The sequence below is a fragment of the Emydura macquarii genome, unplaced genomic scaffold (assembly GCF_026122565.2).
Source record: "Emydura macquarii macquarii isolate MOO-44397 ecotype Brisbane River unplaced genomic scaffold, CSIRO-AGI_Emac_v2 contig_1477, whole genome shotgun sequence".
Lineage (NCBI taxonomy): Eukaryota > Metazoa > Chordata > Testudines > Chelidae > Emydura > Emydura macquarii.
This window is the reverse complement of record NW_027131614.1, coordinates 23,258,715-23,278,264: the sequence shown is the minus strand read 5'-3', so window position 1 is coordinate 23,278,264 and position 19,550 is coordinate 23,258,715. Positions and strand designations below refer to the sequence as shown.

Genomic DNA, 19,550 nt, shown 5'->3' with positions numbered 1-19,550 from the left:
GCAATTCCTGCATTGTTGGATATGGCATATTTTGATATATTGAATAAAAATAAAACCATGGTTTAAATCTCTTCTGATAATTAAAGAACCCATTAATAAGGGTTTGATTTCAGCTTCCATGCCAGATTTAAATCCAAGTAATTACACTGCTTCTATATTAACCAAAAATCTCCCTAGTTTTTAATGAACAAAGTAGTGTTTGCTTCCAGTGCTAATCTAGTGTATTGTGTTTATATGCTTTGTTGCATTTCACCCTAGAATTGGCTGCAGTACAGTTACACACTGCACAAAGTGACACTGCATTTTCAAACCGCAGTATCTCATGAGAAGAGGTATTTGGAGCCTGATGAGAGTGGGAGGAAGGTAGTCATGTTGCCCTGTGAGGCAGAAATGCAGGTGAGCCGAGGAACACTCTGGCAGGTCTGGATACACTAGCCTTGCAAAGATGTTCACCGAAATGTCCCTGGAGATATCGAAATGTTTATGGATTAGAAGGACCATTCTCCAGGCAACTGTCAGGTAGACAATCTTATCCTTCATGACTGCATGAAGCAGCAGAAACTCCATGACCTTGTCTCCTGTCTTCTCTCCTCTTTCATGGAGGGGTTTGTTCATAAGCATCTACCTCCCATCTGTGTACATTTCTTATCTCTTGTGTTGGTGTTTGCAGGGTGACATAGGGGGCCAGGCAAGTATTTCCTGATGCTGCCAAGGGAGTGAAAAAGCAAGTTCCCTTAGTCCCATACTCCTGTTACTCCATAGTCGAGGATGGAAAGGTGTTTTGGTTTGTTTTTTGTTTAAGTGGCTCCGTGCTCACCCTTACTTTCTTCCAAACTCTCTTTGCTGCCAGATCTCATAATACAGGTGTCTAAGGAGTGAAACATGGGTTTCATCTTCCAGACTCTCAGTGCTCCCCAGTACATGGGTCTAGGGAGTGAAGACATCACACATCAGTTACCTCAGGAACCCTTACTTAGCTGTCTCAGGCACTTCTTAATTTCCTCCCAGCTGGCTGCCCAGGGATTGCACCTCCCCTTGGCTGCAATTGTCTATAGCAATTTCCTCGTAGCTGGCTCCCTGACCTCACTGAACATGCCTCTGGTGCAACGGCATGGTCCTCCTAACCCACAGACATTATGAGATCTCCAGTGACATCAGGTGCATCTTTGAACATCATCATAGAGCTGGAGGCATCCATGGGAAGGGCTAGGCTTGCCACAGAATGAGTATTTGTATTCAGTTGGTGCTCATGGACCCTCCCACCCAACTGCTTGTGTGGGGGAAATAGGGTCCTGTCTCTCACCTACCACCCACAGGTGTTGCCACTGCTCTGAAGGGTTTGGCTTGTACCTCTCCATCCCACCAACCCCTGTCATGCTCCTCAGGATGATTTATGGGGGAGAAGAATTGGTCATCTGATCACTGAGCAATATCCTATATGAACCCACATAAAATTTGATGGCTATACGTCCATACATTTGGAAATCCAGCTATTCAGCTCCCTGAGCTAGAAAAGGCTGCTTCCCCCACTTGATAGCGGCAGGGTTAGTTAGAAACCCTCTGAGTTGAAATTTCTGGAATTCCCCATACAAATCTACTCTCTCTCGGATTTTCCCATGGGACAACATTATTTGGCCCTTCAATGGATCCTGTCAATTTCAAGATAAAAAAATTATAATGAATATAGATCAGATTATTTTTCCTGGTGGCTTGTTTGTGCTTAAAATGTGACAGTGGCACAGCTATGCTACTGTAGTGCTTCTGTGTAGATACTACCTTTGCCAAAAGGAGAGGTGAGCCCATAAATATATGTAATCCAACCAGTGCCAATGCTACTCCGTTGGGTGCCCTATGCAGGAATATTTTGCCCCCATACAAAATATTTACTAATAATTAATAGGGGGCCCACTTGAGCTGCTCAGGGCCCTAAATAATCGCTTAGTCTGCTTATGCTTAGCGCTGGCTCTGATACTATCCATCTTCCCAAGAGGTGGTAGCTAGGTTGACGGCAGAATTCTTCTGTCAACTTAGCACACTCTGCACTTTAGATCGGCTTAACTATGCTACTAAGGGGTGTGTATTTTTCACACTCTGGAGTGACATATTTTAGGGTTGTAGCATAGACTAGGCCTAAGAGAGGCCAATCTCAAAAACTGTAACATCAATAATAATGTTAAACTTCTTTAAGACTAATTGTGCCATTTGGGCGCATTGCAAATTAAGGATGGATAGAGGGAACACTCTGACGCCCATCTGTAACAAGTATTGCATTTGTAGCATATCATATTTGTAACAAATTTAAGGGATACATATTTGCACATTTGTAGTCTTCAAATGAACCTTACCTATGATGATGTGAATTAATTAGCTGTTATTCCACGTCACTTGTGGTGTTTTATATTAACAACATTTCCTGAAAAGGAACACCATCATGCTTCAAATTTGTAGGTAATAATATTTTTGGTTTCGCTATTGTGGGTATATTAGACACTTGTGATTAAACATGCTAATTTTGTATGTCCATAATTAATATTTATTGTTCAATGCAAAACATACACGTAAGTACAAACAAATGAACTGATAATTGAAAGTGTTACATTTAGTAGAATCTTCTGTTTGAACACAAGCATTCTAAACCAACTGCTAGAACTAATTGCATTTTTTATTTAGGGACAATTAACATTAACCCTATTATATACTGTTCCACTGTGTGTCTTTTAGTATTCCAGTGACTACAGTGATATGCTGCATGCCCCATCTAAATAAAACAGAGAGATAGCACAGGAATTTTAGATTTAAGGCACTGGCCTTCCATCTGAGAGCTGTATTTAGGGCATCACAGTACAGTATTGAGCCCATTGATTACAATAGCACATGTTATTCCCTAATGAATTGGTCTGTCCTTTTGGTGAAGTCAGGATTTTGATTTTTTTTAATATCAAATGTTGGTTCATGGATTAGATTTTGTTTGCTAAACTTTCTATTGTATGAATTATCAGGGTCTTTGAATAACACTGGTCTTCAGTAATTGGGAAAAGGAGAGGTATAGTGTGAAGGAGCGGGTTAATGTTTATGATGTTATGTTAATGTCAACTGCAGTAGTTCTATTTTTTAGCAACAATGATTGCAAGCCTCCAAATTTCAGCTGCATTTAGTAAAAAATCATTACCTTGGCAATGAACAGAAAGAGAAGAAAAAAAAATCAATCTATTTTAATAATCCACTCACTGGTTAATGTCTATAGTTTAATGAAGTATAGCCTTACATAGGGGCTAGTTGGCCATTATTACATCTAATTTGATATGATTAATTGTGATAACCTGTAAATGAAGTATTGTTAAATTAGATATTTTGCAATCCACAGCTGGCTGATCCTTTTGTCTAAAATAATAATAGCAATAAGTATTCACTTAGATAGGAGAAATATTTATGGACTGCATTTAGGATTAGAGTTGCTAGGCCCAAACTCAACTGGCACCTTGACAGCCTTTCAGAGCTGAGGTAACTTTTTCCCCCTTTGCCTGGTGTCTGAAATTTGACAGCACTGTGAGTCTTCTGTGAGATCTGAGTGAACTTGTGAGCATCTTCCCTAGTGTAGCCTTTGAAGATTTCACACCTTAAGAAGTGGTTCTCTTTGAAGGTGTTTTATTTACAATTCAACCCACTAAAATTATAGTCAGATAAATTCATTTACTGCGTCATGCGTTCAAAATTAAACTATCAAGACTGAGTCTTGTATAAATACATAATTAGCGACTCTCTTATGTAGCAGCTGTATGTAGTTTATATCTTCCAACTAAGATTTTTTAAAAATCTAGCACCACGCTTGTAATGCGCTACTCCATGCAGTAAATTCTTAGGGCTAGACTGTCTTTTAAATCTAAGCCCCATTAGGGGTGCTGCAGAGCTATGAAGCCTGAGGAAGAGCATAGTGCTTCAGATTGTGTTCCTTTTCCACTCTAGAGAAAACAGAAAAGATTCCAGGTTCTGCATTTCCCCATTCCTTTAAAAGTGATGTTTGGGACTCTGCTTCTCCCCAGTCCTTCAGCAAAGGCAACATCTGATGCAATGTTCCCTCACTCCCCCTGCTAAGCTAATGATAACTCAGCTGTACACTCTGTGCCATTCTCATTCTTGGGGGGGAACAGCAACTCAGATGCTGCTCTACTCAATTGTCACCCAACCCCCTTCCAGGGAAGGAGCCAGCCCTTGCCCCAGTCTGCTCTTTGCCTGGGTAAAATTTCTGTTTGTCCTGGTGAGCGGATATTTCAAGCCTTATGGCTATAAATGTCAGTTACCTTGAAAGCAAAATATTGCACTGAGGTGGTGGGTGGGTGGGGTGTGTGTGTACACAATATTCTTGCTCTTTCTCCCAACTTTAAATTCTGCATTTGGCTTTCCCCCATGTATTTTATATCATGAAGCTGGTTACTGGTGCTATCATCCACCTGTAAGAAGATTTTTAGGTATTTTGGAGTTGACTCACTGTGTGTCTCAAACCTTAAGGAAACATTTCAATTTAACTTTCAAAATTAAATTAAACAAAATGAACTAGAGCTGCCCTATTGATGTAGTATCATTTTGTATTCCATGATGGGATGATCATATGAAAAAAACTCATAACATACATGATAGCGTCCCAAAACTAACTCTGACAAGGAAATGGTTAGCACGCTTCAGAGAACATCGCATTCTAAATTTTAAACAGGGAATAGCTATTTGTGAGAATTGCAATTTACTGCTGTTGGCAAGCTTGAATGATAAACGTGATGGCAAGTCTCAACATGTGAGTGTTTGTCATTTTAACTGTTATCAAGCACATGTTAATCCTGTCAAAGTAATGGGTTTTTAGTTAACCACCAGCAGAAGTAAGGTATTTTGCGCTCAGAAGGTATTTTGATTTTTTTAATTAAAATATAATAGAGGGTATTAAAAGCTAATTCTTTGAAGTTTGATTTTATTGCATTTCCTTCTAGTATATAGTACATCTGCCTCCATCTACAGTGAAATTATCCTCTTCAGCTTCTGCCCAGGAGGATGGTGGGGCTGAAGCTGTCAGATTCTGGGGGCTGCAGGGATCTGGGAGCTGTCAGCCGCCACAGGACCACAGAGCCCCAAGCTCCTGTTGGCAGTCGGAGGGGACCCCCTAGAGATCCCAGCTGCCAAGGGGGCCTGCTGCAGCCCAGACCCACCACATGTGGTGGGTGGACCCCACAACCTCCAGCTGTGGGTAGGGGTGGACCCCACTGCCCTGAGCCATCAAGGAGGAGCTCAGAGACCCAGCGCTGGTGGAGATTGCTGGAACCTCCCCTCCTGTAGTGGGGCTAAGGCTTTCATCCCCACATCTGGCTTCAGTAATGCCCTCAGCCCCCCTGCCCATTATTATTATTAGTAGTAGTAAAAGTCACAGATCATGGGCAATACACAAAAATCACAGAAGCCTGTGACCTGTCGGTAACTTTTACTAAAAATAACTGTGATAAAATCTTAGCCTTATTTATGAGCTACCTGCTGAACACATTTTAGGAATGTATTTCCAGGACACATCTATAATTCTTAGTATACACCCAGAACATACATCTCACAATGTTTTTTGGGACCAGTATGTTACCAGTGTGTGTATGATACCTTACATGACCTTTTTGATACAGATTGTGACAATAGTGTGTTGGCGGCAGAGGGGGTGTCAGGCCTGATGGGAACTCCTGTTGGGAACCCCGCAATACCAGGCTCACAGCCAGATCAAAGATGTTAAGTAGAAAATAACCTGTGCTTAACATGTTCCTTTAACTTGTATGCTTTTGGCTTTTGCGATCTTGGTAGAGATAGGGTATCAAACGCCAAACTCCGGACACAGGGCAGTTTCTTACGCATTCAGGAACAAGTCACTTTTCCATCATAAGGCAATTTCCAGGGAAGAATTATTTAATAATCTGAATTGTCATGAACAGAAGCAAAAAAGCCTGATTCTCATGTATAATAAGGCCCATTCATACTACCAGAGTAGTATAAGGGGGCTTAGTATACATGAGAATCAGATGCTGTCTTTAAAATATATAGTTCACACAGTGCTATCCCTGATACAAAGATGAAGCAACTTGATCATCTTGATTTACTAAAAGCTGTAAATGACTTTAATATTGCAAAATATTATTCCTTTGAAGACAAACTTGATGGATTGTCTTCTTCTGAGTGACTGACATACATTCACAGTGAACATGACAAACTCTCTGCTCGGAATCATGAGCTTTCGGTTTCCAGCTCTCTATTAAGAGGAGAGAGAGAGTGTGTGTGCATGAGCATACCAAAAAGCATTTTTCAGCCTCCTGATCAATGCCAAGTATGGGTGAGGACTTTGTGGAATACCATCCTGATATTACACACAAACTACCTCTGGCTGATACATTACAGAAAGGCTGAAAACTGACCAAAGAACTGGTCCCAGATGTTTTTATGCCATTTACATGTAAGAAGGTACCCTTATTTTTCTGCTCACATTTGAAGATTGTTTCATTCATTCTTCAGCTAAAGTAATTGAATCTGTCACTTTGGTCAGAGCAAGTTATTGGCTGAACTAGAAACTTGGGAATTGGGTACAAGAGGAAGCACTTACAAATGAGTCATTTATTGACCAATTCTAAACATCATTTCAGCAAATATTTTTTTCAGTGTTTGGAATCTCTATTTTTAGTACCAAAATTTTCTTCACAAACTGAAGATGGTTTAGTTAGGCACAGATCCTGGACTTGTATTTGTTCTACACTGTTCCAGAGATTTAAAGTAGCAGAAAGTCAGCTCAAGTGGCCAGCTGGAGATAACTCAGGTATGCTGACACAGAGCCAGCAGAGCCTACTTTATGCTGCCTCACCCAATAAAGAGGAAGTGTGTAGGGGGCATGGCTGGAGCACAACGTTAATCTACTGAGCCCTGACTGACTGACCAGGCCAGTTGGGGCTAGAACTGCAGGTTGCTTTAAGTCATTTCTTGGAATTGACACCTACCACCCAAAGATCAGACCTACAAAGCTGGTTTGGAGCTATCTTTGCATCAGTCACCAGGACCAGTTGGTATTCACCCAAGAATTCTGAAGAAACGCAAATGTGAAATTGCAGAGCTATTAACTGGTATGTAACCAATCATTTAAATCAGATTCTGTATCAGATGACTGGAGGACACCTAATGTGATGCCAATTTTTAAAAAATAGGCTCCAGAGGTGATCCTTGCAATTACAGGCTGGTAAGCCTAACTTCAGTACCAGACAAATTGGTTAAAACTATAGTAAAGAACAGAATTATCAGACACCTAGATGAACATGATTTGAGGAAGAGCCAACATGGGTTTTTGTAAAGGGAAATCATGCTTCCCTAATCTACTAGAATTCTTTTATGAGGTCAATAAGCAGGTGGACAAGAGTGATCCAAGTGGATATAGTGTACTTAGATTTTCAGAACCTTCTGACAAGATCCCTCAAAAATGTCTCTTAAACCAAGTAAGCAGTCATGGGAAAAGATGGAAGAATTTTTCCTGGATCAGTAAGTGAAGATAGGAAATGAAGGGTAGAAATAAATGGTCATTTTTTCAGAATGGAGAGAGGTAAATAGTGGTGTGTCCCCACAAGGGCCTGGGACCAATACTATTGAATATATTCATAAATGATCTGAAAAAGGGAGTAAACAGTGAGGTGGCAAAAAGTTTGTAGACAATACAAAATTACTCAAGATACTTAGCTCAAAAGCTGCCTGAGAAGAGTTACAAAGGGATCTACAAAACTGTGATTGGGCAAGAAAATGGCAGATGAAATTCAATGTTGACAAATGCAAAGTACTGCACATTGGAAAACATAATCCCAGCTATGCATATAAAATGATGGGGTCTAAATTAGCTGTTACCATTCAAGAAAGAGATCTTGGAGTCATTGTGGATAGTTCTTTGAAAACATCTACTCATTGTGCAGTGGCAGTTAAAAAAGCTAATAATGTTGGGAATCATTAGGAAAGGGCTAGACAATAAAACAGAATATATTGTATTGCTTCTCTATGGTATGCCCACATCTTGAATATTGCATGCAAATTTTATTGCCCCATCTCAAAAAAAGATATATTGGAAAAGATACAGAAAAGGGCAACTAAAATGGTTAGGGGTATGAATAAGCTCCCATATGAGGAGAGATTAATAAAAGTGGGACTTTTCAGCTTGGAAAAGAGATGATTAAGGAGGAAGATGATAGAGATCTATGAAATCATGACTGGTGTGGAGAAAGTGAATAAGGAAGTGTTATTTACTCCTCCTTATAACACAAAATATAGGCATCACCAAATGAAATTAAGAAGCAGCAGGTTTAAAATTAACAGAAGGAAGTATTTCTTCACACAACGCACAATCAACCTGTGGAACTCCTTGCCAGAGGATGTTGTGAAGGCTAAGACTATAATAGGGTTCAAAAAAGAACTAGATAAGTTCATGAACGAGAGATCCATCAGTGGCTATTAGTCAGGATAGGCAGAGATTCCTGTTTGCCAGAGGCGGGTATGGCCTATGGAATGGATCACTTGATCATTACCTGTTCTAGTCATTCCCTTTGAAGCTCCTGGCATTGAACATTGTTGGAAGACAGGATACTGGGCTAGATGGACCATTGGTCTGACCCAACATGGTCATTCTTATATTCTTATTGTATGGTAGCATTGCATAGGTACAAGAGTCATAGCCCTTCTGATATCTGGGTTTTTTTTCTCACATATTCCAATACAACATAAATTACTCTTTTTCCTCAAATGCTGGTATGCCTTAATTTTATTGGTTCTACATTCTTCATTGTTACAATGAGAAGTCTTCAAATAAGAAGATAAATGAGAACTAACAGAAAGCTCTTGTAATATTATCTGTGCAAAGCAAGACATTATTGCAGCTGCGAGAAATAATTCACTGCCTGACAGCAACAAATTATATTTTTCTATCTTCAGCTGTTTTAAAGATATACTTGATTCCTCTTGTGACTAGTCAGGTACAATTATTTGTTTCATGGCAAAAATATTTAATATTGCTGAAATGCCTCATAGTTTGTAAATTAAATTAGGGTTTTTTTTTTTTTTCTATGTTGGCTACAGACTTGCATGTCTCAAAGATAAACTGAGGCTACATCTTCACTAATGGCGGCAAATTCGCCACCATCAGATCGATTTCTCTGGCTCGACTGAGTGGTCAATGAAGACCCACTCAGTTGATCCAGAAATCAATGTATTAAGACCACCTTCTCAAGTGGCGCAGTGCAGTGAAGACGGTGCGTGGAAGAGAAGCAGAGAAGTCGATGGGAGTTACGCAAGTTTTTTGCATAGCTTGCGTAACTCCGGTCGACTGCTGCCAAATCTCGGAGACAAGTGTAGACAAACCCTATGATTCTAATGGGACCTGCTGGATGCTCAACACTTCTGAAAACAATCACTTATTTAGGTGCCTATCTATGAATTTAGAAGCCTAGATTCTGGATTTGAAAAATCTTGGCCCCCCACTAGAACTGTCTGCTTGCCACATTCAGTAATCTGTCACTTGTAATCAATTGTTTTTAGAAAGTGTTATTAACTAGCCTACCTATTGCAGCACTCACATTCTAGGAAGAAAATAATATTGCAAACCTTTTGGTTTACATTTTATAGGTATTGCATGCAAATGATTACTCTGGCTCTTTCATGATTCTGTAGCGATAAGGTTTAACAATGTGTTTAATTTATGATTGTTTTGCAGGAAGCTTTGTGGGTTTTTTAAAAATCAACAACAAAAAAACGCTATACCACTCTTCTTTGAAACTACTGTATTTAGGGAAGTGAAGAAAATATGCTGTTAAATCACACTGGATGTTTGAGTAAGTGAGGATACCAATGAAGCTGAACAACACATTTTTATTTTAATGTTATTGTGTACGTGTTCTATTTGTACTCCAATATCTAGCTGTGGGGCCCACACACAACCTTTGATCTGAAACATATTCTGGACATGATCCTCACTTGGAGCTAGGTTGACTTACTGCTACTGAAAGACAGATTCTCAGCTCCTGTATGAAACTGTCAGTGGCATTTTACACAAGTCTGCCATGGCTCTAGTCCTGGTCTATTTATTTTACTATTGCATTACTGTTAATTGACTCTGTAATACATTGCCATTAAGAACTTATGTTGAACATAAATATGAGCTTTGGTGGTGAACTTCAAAAAAAAAAAAAAAAAAAAAAAAAAAGGTAACTATGACATCTCTGGCAGACTGATGTTAAAACAGTCTTTCCAGGTCACATTTTCAAACCTGGGTGTAATGGTGTCCCAATATTAACTTACATTTGTGCAAACTGCTGGGCATTTCTTCATGCAAATTAGCTAATTGTGTGGGCTTTTATCAGATTTTTTTCAGTCAGTTTCTAGGTGTACCTATTGTGCCCATGCAGATGTCCAGGTCACATGTGCACATGCTTATCTAGCTAAGTCTCTAGCTAGCTGTGAATAAATCCAGCTGTAACAGTTTAAATATAATCCAAAAATGTATAAATGAACAGTCATAGTAGGATGAGTCTGTATCTTTTATTTTCCCAAATATATGTAAAGCAACTTCTAGCTACCTTCAATCAAAATGACTTTCTTTTCAGAGTACAAAAGCCAACAAATCAGAACAAAATAAAAAGACCTGATTCTCTACTGCCTAGCCTCTTCACTAATTTATATCTGTGCAAAGCGGTTATAAAGAATCACAGTGTCAGGGTAGGGGTTGATTGGTTTGTTTTACTATCAGTAAGATAGTGGTGAATCAGATCCAAAGTGTGTTCCTTGCTGACAGCCTGTATTAAAGGGAACATAAAATGGCTCAGTTTCTACTGATGGCAGAGCCCTTCAAAATTTAAAGCTGCAGTATATAGAAAGAAAGTAATAACCATTACCACACTGCACAACTTGTGTAATATGACCATTTTGAGAGACATTCAACTGTCTTGCATTTCAAGTTCTCCTAATCTTAAGACAACAACTACAGATTAAAATAGTACATATGCTTTCTAAAACTGATCAACTGTGGTTATAGAATCAGCACTGACTTACAGGATTCCTCCTTTCCCCATTCAGTCTTCAGAGCAGTTACCTTTGTATGGTTATGTGTTTTGATTTAGACCAGAATGGTTCATTTGCATTGTAAGAATTTTTTAAAAGCATGGTGCTATGATACTCTAGAATCTGTTTGCATTAAAATTTCAAATAGTTCAACACAATGACTTTGTAATAAATACTTTTTAAGTCTTCCTCATCTTTCATGCAATAATGGTAGTAATTACATGACTCCAAAACTAAGTAAGAATCTCTTTCTGGAAATTTTATTTAAGCCCAAGTAAAAGCAAAGGTAAAATTAAGTCCAGATTTCAAGGACCAAGGCTAGGAGAGAATGAAGTATCTCATAGAAAATGTAAAATTGAACTACATTGGTGAGTTGGGCAAGGATTATGCTAGCTACTTTAAGTGCCGCTTATTTCAGCATCACAAGGGACAAAGTCTTGTTGTCCAGATTGCAAGCTATTGTGTGTTTATTTCCATTTGAAACAGTATTCATCTCAACTGGCACAAAACTTTGAAAGCTGGATAAAAAGCTTAATTCTCTAAATGAGTGGGTGAAGGGAGAATTGATGACCTTCCAAGTTTATCTGACAGGAATCAGTATTTCAGAACTCAAACATATACATCAGTTTTGTAATAGCGTATGTGCCAGGAGCCAAGATCAGTGTGTCATTTGTAATAGAAGATTCAGACTTCAGATGTAAATTTGTGGTAGGAGGTTGAAATAAAACACATTGATTTTTGTGTACGGAACACTTTGCAATTATTGGGTATAACAATGAAATTTGAAACTCTACCGCACAAGGAATAGCTTTACAGTGTATGATAATCGCAGAAGATAAAACCAAGAAAAGAAGTAGTATATTAGCATTCTAGGAACCTGTCCCAATTTTTTGGATGTCTGGGTATGCTTAATAGAATATGATTTGTGCCTTTGTTAGGACTTGTGGGCAAAATACTCTGCTTAGCATTGTCTGACTCAGCAAACAGCGTTCAGCTCAATGAACATGTTAGCTATTGATATTTCAAACTGCAGAAAACTGAGACATGCATATAAATGAAGAATAGCACTAAGTAATTTCTTCAGTGCAGGCATTTTGTTCTTACTGAAAAGATAAACAAGGCTATGCACCACATACACTTTTGTTAGAGCACTTTCATTAAAGGGACTGGGAAGGGGGAAGAGAAACAAGATGGGTGAGATAAGACCTAGCTATTTGCTCAGGGGTGTGGAAAAATTCACATCTGAGAGATGTAGTTAAGATGACTTAAGCCCCAGTACAGACACCACTAGGCCAATGGAAGAATTCTTCCATCTACCTAGTTACCGCCACTGCAGCACTTGTAGTGTAGACAAACCCTTTGTTTGGGACAGCTTTCAAACTATTTATAAACCACCTATCACTTTCAAAAAGCACCCATCTTGCCACTTTGTAAGCATTTGCTGTTAACATTTCCCCTCTGGTCTCTTAGGTGTATTGTAGAAACTCAGCTGCTTCAATATATCTAAAATGAACATATACAGGATTAATGGATAATGAACACACTTCATTGACTTACATACTTGAAAGGAATTTTAGTTACTTAACTTCCTTTTACTGATGGCAGAACTGAGGCACAGCAAAGCTAAATGACTCACCCACAGTAGAGAAAAGTGACTGCAGTATATTCACTGTCAAATGCCTTGGGTACTTTCTTCTTTGTTTGCTCCGCATTATGTTTAACACAGTGAGAGAGATACTAGCTCAATTCAAGTTAATGGAAATTTTGCCATTGAGTGACTTCAATGGAGCCAAGATTTCACCCAGCATGATGAGGAATGATTTAAGACCAAGCTCTTGGACAGAATAATTGTTTTGAAACATCTTATTTATTGCATGTGTGAGAGATCATATAAAATTGTTAGAAAACATTTTTAATTTAAAATCTCCCACACAATAAATTGAAGGTGTTTCAAAACAATTTTATATAATGTGCACATATGCTGTTAAAAAAATGGGAAAACATATCTGTTTTTGCACAAAAAAACCTGTCCTTTTGTTGCAATGTGTTTTGAAATTTAACTAGGTCTAACTGTGTTTTCATACGTACTATGAATCATCTAGTTTTTTGTCCACAGAAAGGGACATTTTCAAGAAGTCTCATGTTTTGGGCCCTCACATTTTGCACACGTGAACACAAACTCTCTACAACTGTAACAACAAAGGAAATAGACTAGTTAACTAGGTAGTGATGCAGTGGGATTCTTTGAAAGGTACAGGAATGTCTACTTCCTCAACTACACGTCTGCCTTCCGCTGCTAAGTCTCCTCTATCTACTTCTGGATTATGTGTTGCCCAAAGCATTAGATTAAGAGCGCTAGAAACAGCATTCTCTGGCAGGGGGTTTCCAGTGTAAGTTTATAGAATGATATGAAATAGACAGCAGGCAGAAATAGTAATGTTATATAATCTGTGACTTTAGTGTGAGAGCTGGTGTTTTATGAAATCAACCTGTAATCATAAAGGTGGAGAGTTTTGCAGTCATCTGCTCAAATGTTCATCTGCACTGTTATTTCAGTAGCTAAGGAGGTATCAACATAAGTAGTATCTTCAACTTCTCGTTATTTTCACCAGTACAACTTGTATTCAGAAAGTATGGGTAGAATTTCCATCTCTCAACTCTTCTTAATCTGGCACGTGTGATGCTGGCAGATCAGATGCCAGTTCATGCCACAGCCCCAGGCATCACTGACCACTTACAAATGCATAGCTTCTAACCAGTCTTCTCTACCTCTGTGTTAGCATCCTCAAAATAGATATTAGATGATAAATTGATTAGATTTTTTGTTGGTAGGATGCTGCATGTATTGATTTTACTTATCTCTGTAGCCCATGGTAGAAAGTTATATTGAGTCTGTGTTGTAAACCTCTGTAATGGTGTAACTCAACAAGCCGGAAAAGAAGCATTGGTTAGGTTAAAGTGTTCACCCTGCATACAAGAATGGCCCATTGAAAGCAACTGATGTATTGTGTAGCATCAAAAGACAAAATTTTGTTGACTCCATTCCTAAGTCTCTCCAGGAAGGAGAGATCTACACATGAACGCATCCCATCAGTTATGGACTCTGTAGAGAAAAGGATTAAAATCACTGACAAGGAGAAACTGAATCTTTTATCCTGTCTGGACTCTGATGGGCAAGAATTCCTAAACGTAAGCATAGAGATTCCCATACTTCCTGGCATGGGTATGACCTGAAAAAAAGACATTTTTGAATTGAGAGACCACTTTAACACTGTCACTCTTAGGATTTAGACTGAAACACATTTGCGTTATATTCTTGCTTTAACCTGTAAATAAGTTATTTATTTCCTCCAGTTAATAAACCTTTAGTCAGTTTCTTACGGAATTGGCTACAGGCATTGCCTTTGGTGTGAGATCTAAGATACTCACCGATCTGGGGTAAGTAACTGGCTTATTGGGACTAGAATCAACATGAATGTGTTGTGATTGATTGATCCTCTGTTCTGTGTCCTTGTCCGTGTCCAACCAGTTACCATGAAGTCCACCTTGTCTACATAGCAAGATAGACTGCAGAGTCTAAAGGGACTATCTCGGTCTCTATGATAAAATTGATATGTTGATACAGGTGTTCCCATTTGTTACTGATGTGGTGAAATCTAATTATAGAACATACCACCAGTTTTGGGTATCTGCCCTGAGGTAGCATTCAGTCGTGAGATCCTCTGGACAGCATGACAGTGTGCTCCCTTGATTTCAGTGGACTAACTCAGGTGCAAATGACAGCAGAAACTATTTAAATGAGGCACACTGTGATAATATCAGATGCAGCAACTCATATTTGAGCCCTGGGTGACAAAAATATATGCCTCCTTCCACTCCATGTATATGCATATACTGGCAAGTGTTTTAAATAGACTTGGGATGCAAAATGACTCAATCATTTAAAAGTAAACCAACGTTTTGTGAAATGGCCTCTACTTGAAGCTTAAGTGCTGCAAAAAAACCAAACAAACAAAAAAAACAAACCTTCATCCAGTTATATTTTATAGTTTTATAAAACAAAAATGTATATAAGCAGCGTAACTATGAGGAATTATCTAGTATAACTAATTCTGCCTCTCAGTGGGGGAGGGGAGGACTATGTGGCCTCTTGGGGTCCATTTTCATCCTATCATTCTATGTTTCCAACCAGACTACTCCACTTCGTTTTAAGGATGGTAGGCTTACATAGTCCTAACCTGACAATCTCTTCAATTGTTCTTATATTTACATGGTCTGCTTCCCGTCTGCTCCCAGAGCACATTTAATGGCCTTCCCATCTGCTTTATTCCTAACTCAGAAGAACTGAGACAAATAGATTTAAGTGACTTACCCAAGGCCACACAGTAAATCTGTGACAGAGCCAGAATCTGACTCAAGATCTTCCGAATAGAGTTGTTCAGGAGATGTCTTGTTCCCTCAAAAAAGTTGATATTTTAACTTTTGCCTAAATTTTATTAAGTTGCTTTTTCAAACCTGAAAGCTTCCTTCCAGCACATGAACAATGAACATTCTGCCCAAAGTGTTAATTTTGAGCTGGAAATTTTCAGTCATTGAAAATTCAAATTATCAGTCTTTGATGAACAGCCAAAAAAAGTGGTAGAAAATGGCACTTCCTCTGGAAATTTCCATTTTGACTAAGCTATTTTTCATTGATGAAACATTTTGAATAAAAAAACTACATCCAGCTCTACTCCTGAGTTCCAGTCCTGTCCTTTAATGTTAAACCCCATTTCACCTCTCTCAGGGGAGAGCTGCTGAGACAACCTGTGCTGAAGAAAGTACATGGGAAATGCCTGGTACATCTTTAAGTAAAAATAAATAGCACCATCTCCTTGCTTTTTCACTCCCTGCCTCAAATTGGCACCAGGCAGCTGGGTTCAGCTTAACCAGGTGAAAGAAAGGCGATACTAGGCAGAAGAGTGAAGAACTCAAAAAAAAGGATAATTAACATTGGAGCATCTTGTACAAAATACTCTATATTCTAACATGAACTAGGGAGGCTGTTGCATGTCAACTCAGTTATGGGGATGGGATTATAGGCAGTAAAAGACTGCGTTTTAAAATACAAAGAAAATATGTACTTCATTTTAGGGCCCATAGAAACAGATATCTTAAATGACAGAAATTCCTGTAACGTCTTCTAAACATCATAGCTGCCAGCTAAAGTAAAAGCCCCCAGCGTTGGAGCAGCCTGCGTTTAGGCTAAACAAGATGTGTTGAGACTCTTGCAGCTCTCTGTAAAGCCTCCAGACTACACTCAGGCTCCCATATCTCCCGGGAAAAGAGTTTCTTTAATTCCATCCACATTTAAACCCAGTCAATCAGCAATTGCTTTGGGTCAGACCTCTCCTCCATAACAGGATATTAAACTACTCCTAAAGACTTTTAACGCTGCAGTGTGTTTCATTCAGCAGAGTAGTGCTGAATGCAGTTTAAGTTGAAAAGTCACACTTTGTTAGACCCTGTGCTCTGCTCTGTCCATGTGGCTGTGTTGTACAGCTTAAAGCCCCATATTCCCTGTACCACTGGTGTCCCATCTGCAACAATCTCTGCAGGGAATATTGGCCCTCTGACTCCAGTTCTACTGATCTTGATACATCCTCCCTATTTTACAAATACTAATATAAACATTAAAAACAAATAGATGCCCAGACCCCCATCCACCCTGCCCCTTTGGCTAGAGATTGCTAGCACATAGCTGAGTTGGAATCTCATCTTTACCACAGACACAGTTGGTTACATAGTCTGGTCTCCTCTCTAGGCAGCCACAATGGGAGTGATCTTTTTCTATCCCCGAGTCTAGCAAACCATTTATCTGTGGAATCTACTCCCTCTTTTTTGTGGGTTTGGCCTCCAGAGGGTTCTCTCTCTCTGTTCTGTGAGAGCATATAGAGGTAATCTGGGGATTGGATCTGCTGGTTTATAAGTATCTCCTTATCCTTCCTGCATAGCCCCCTTGTATGACCTGGTTGCCATTCACCCCTCAGAACCCCTTTAGTCTGCTCCTTCTGGTCTTTCTAATGGCTGGATCCTCACAGGAGTGCCTGTTTCCTTGGCTGTCCTGGTTTCTCTGATTGTTGGCCATCCCCTTTCTCGGACGTTGCCAAAGACAACAACAAGGTGTGAATTAAAATCAATTTATTTATTTCATTTGTTAGCAACTTTAGTTAAATTGACCTTCACCTACTTTGGAATAAAAGTGGCTTATACATGTAGAATGGTCTTGAAATTCCTAAATCAGTTTTAAGAGCCTGAGGTAGTTATGTGGTACATGTTTGTGTGTAGACCAGTCCTTTATAGGAGCTCACTTTTTTATTTAATGAGACTTTCATTTAATCAGACTAGTATCATTAGTAATGATACTAATCCCCTACACTTTAGTACAAAGTGACCAAGTAGTCTTCCAGGAGCTGGGTGGTGTAGTTCAAATGAATGTGGACTGTGATAGAAAGAAAGAACAAAACAGTGGTGTTCATGGAGAGAAGGGGGGGAGAGGGAGGAGCGTTTAAATTGAACAGAATTACCTGATACTCTTTGCACTTTCATGGCCAGAAAACATTTAATCCCTATAAATGAATTGTAGAGTACATTTTTATTGGTTTTGAAAAGGCTGCTATTTGGATAGAAGCTCTGCACAACAGAGGTAGAGTTAACTGAAGATTTCCTAATATCTTACTTAAGTCAATGAAGTTGCCTGTGTTTGCTTCAAGTTTGAATTTGACCATTAAGTCTTTTTTTTTTCTACTGAAACATTAGTTCCTAAAGTCCTTTTGTATGATTGAAATACAAGCTACAGCATGAAAAAACAGAGAATAGTTTGACATCTGCCTTTATCTTATGGGCAGGGGTTCCCTGCAGAAATCTTGGGAGGCCCCTCAAGCATCTGCCACACAGCCAAGCCTAGGCTAGTGGTCTTTTTATTATCAGCACAGAAAAATAGTCCAAAACAACAAACTCACTAGTCTTGTGTGAGACACATCTTCCTCCACCAGGGCTCTGGCAGTTCACTCCCTACAGAAGTCCTGGACATGTCTCTTCTGGGGAGGGAGGCAATGAATAGAAGTTGTGTTCTCCTCCCTGGTCCGTCATGAACTGTGCTGTTCTCTTCCATTTTTATCTGCCTGATGAGTGCAGAGGTAGCAGGACAGGACACAAAAACAGCTCATTAACACTAGCTGGCTCACTAGGGGGTTGGTATACTCTGTCACAGGCTGATTTAAAAAAAAATCTAGCAAGTAAAAGACACTTGATTCTTTAAGTTATATTATCTTCCAATAGACTAGCCATTAAAAAAAGTCTTAAAGTTGCATTGCCCCCTAGGAACCACATTAGAGTGGCAATTCCCCAGTGTGGTCTTCCTCTTCCCACAGAGCCCCCAAAAAACAAGTAATACCTGGGGGAGCTGCTTCGACATGGCAGAGAATGTGACAGGCAATATCATGGAGGTAACTGTCCCACATTGTGCCTCCCACACCAGATCTGCTACATCAGCATCATCTCCACTTATGTCCTACCTAAAATGAAGGAACTCCTGGAAATTCCATTTAACACCTTTGCAGAATGAAGAGGATCACACATACATAAGCTGCAGACCAGACTGTGCCATTAAATGATGAATAATAAGCACTTACAAGGGTACAAGTGGTGTGCAATATATTTAGGTGGACAATGGGTCCATATATTTGGAAGGACATTAGCAAACAATTGTGAACATAACTTAAAATATCTATTGCTAAACTCATGAATTCCATGATGCTGACAACTGTACCCTACATCAGTTCAACAGTAACATCTGAAAATGCATACAGAGTTGTCTTGTACGCTGTTGGGTGATTTAAAACTCATTAGCCCTTCTTGTTCACTACCATTATCATACATTATCCCCTGTATTAGATTTTTTTCCATGTCTTAATGGATCAGATATAATACTCAATCAAGGCACCATGCTGCCTTTCACTCAATAGCTGAGTATTGTCAGCAAGTAAGCTGGTCAAAACTGAAGCAGAGAAAATGATTTACAGATAAAATATTTTCCTTTTATTCCCTAAAGGTCTTTCAGAAAAGGAAAAGGCAGCTTTGATTCCCTCCCATTCCCCTTTATTCTTGTATGAGATGAAGCCTTAAAATATGTTTTTAAGAATTCAGTGTTGGAGAATTCAATTAGTTGTGCTTTTCTTAAGTGCTTCAATGCAAGGTTGATCTTTTTATAGCTACTCAGAGTGAATGGTCAGAGAGAGAAAATGCCAGGACTCAGTGAGCAAACCAAGTTGCTGTGACGTACCCCTAGTGCAGTCTGGACTGGTGAATCACTGTGTAACTCCAATCCCCCAGTCTTGGAACCCATCTTACGCTGCATTGTTGAGAAAACTCCCTCTCCTGGGTGTCCACACACCTCCAGCAAGTAAATTGTCCCCAACTCAGTG

At 39.2% G+C, this 19,550-nt stretch overlaps 1 protein-coding gene across 1 annotated transcript in view; it reads left to right on the top strand.

Annotated features, from left to right (window-relative positions):
• The window catches only part of SNTG1 (syntrophin gamma 1), a 503,809-nt gene that overhangs the window by 117,084 nt on the left and 367,175 nt on the right, over window positions 1-19,550 (top strand). The gene's annotated exons all lie outside the window — the stretch shown is intronic.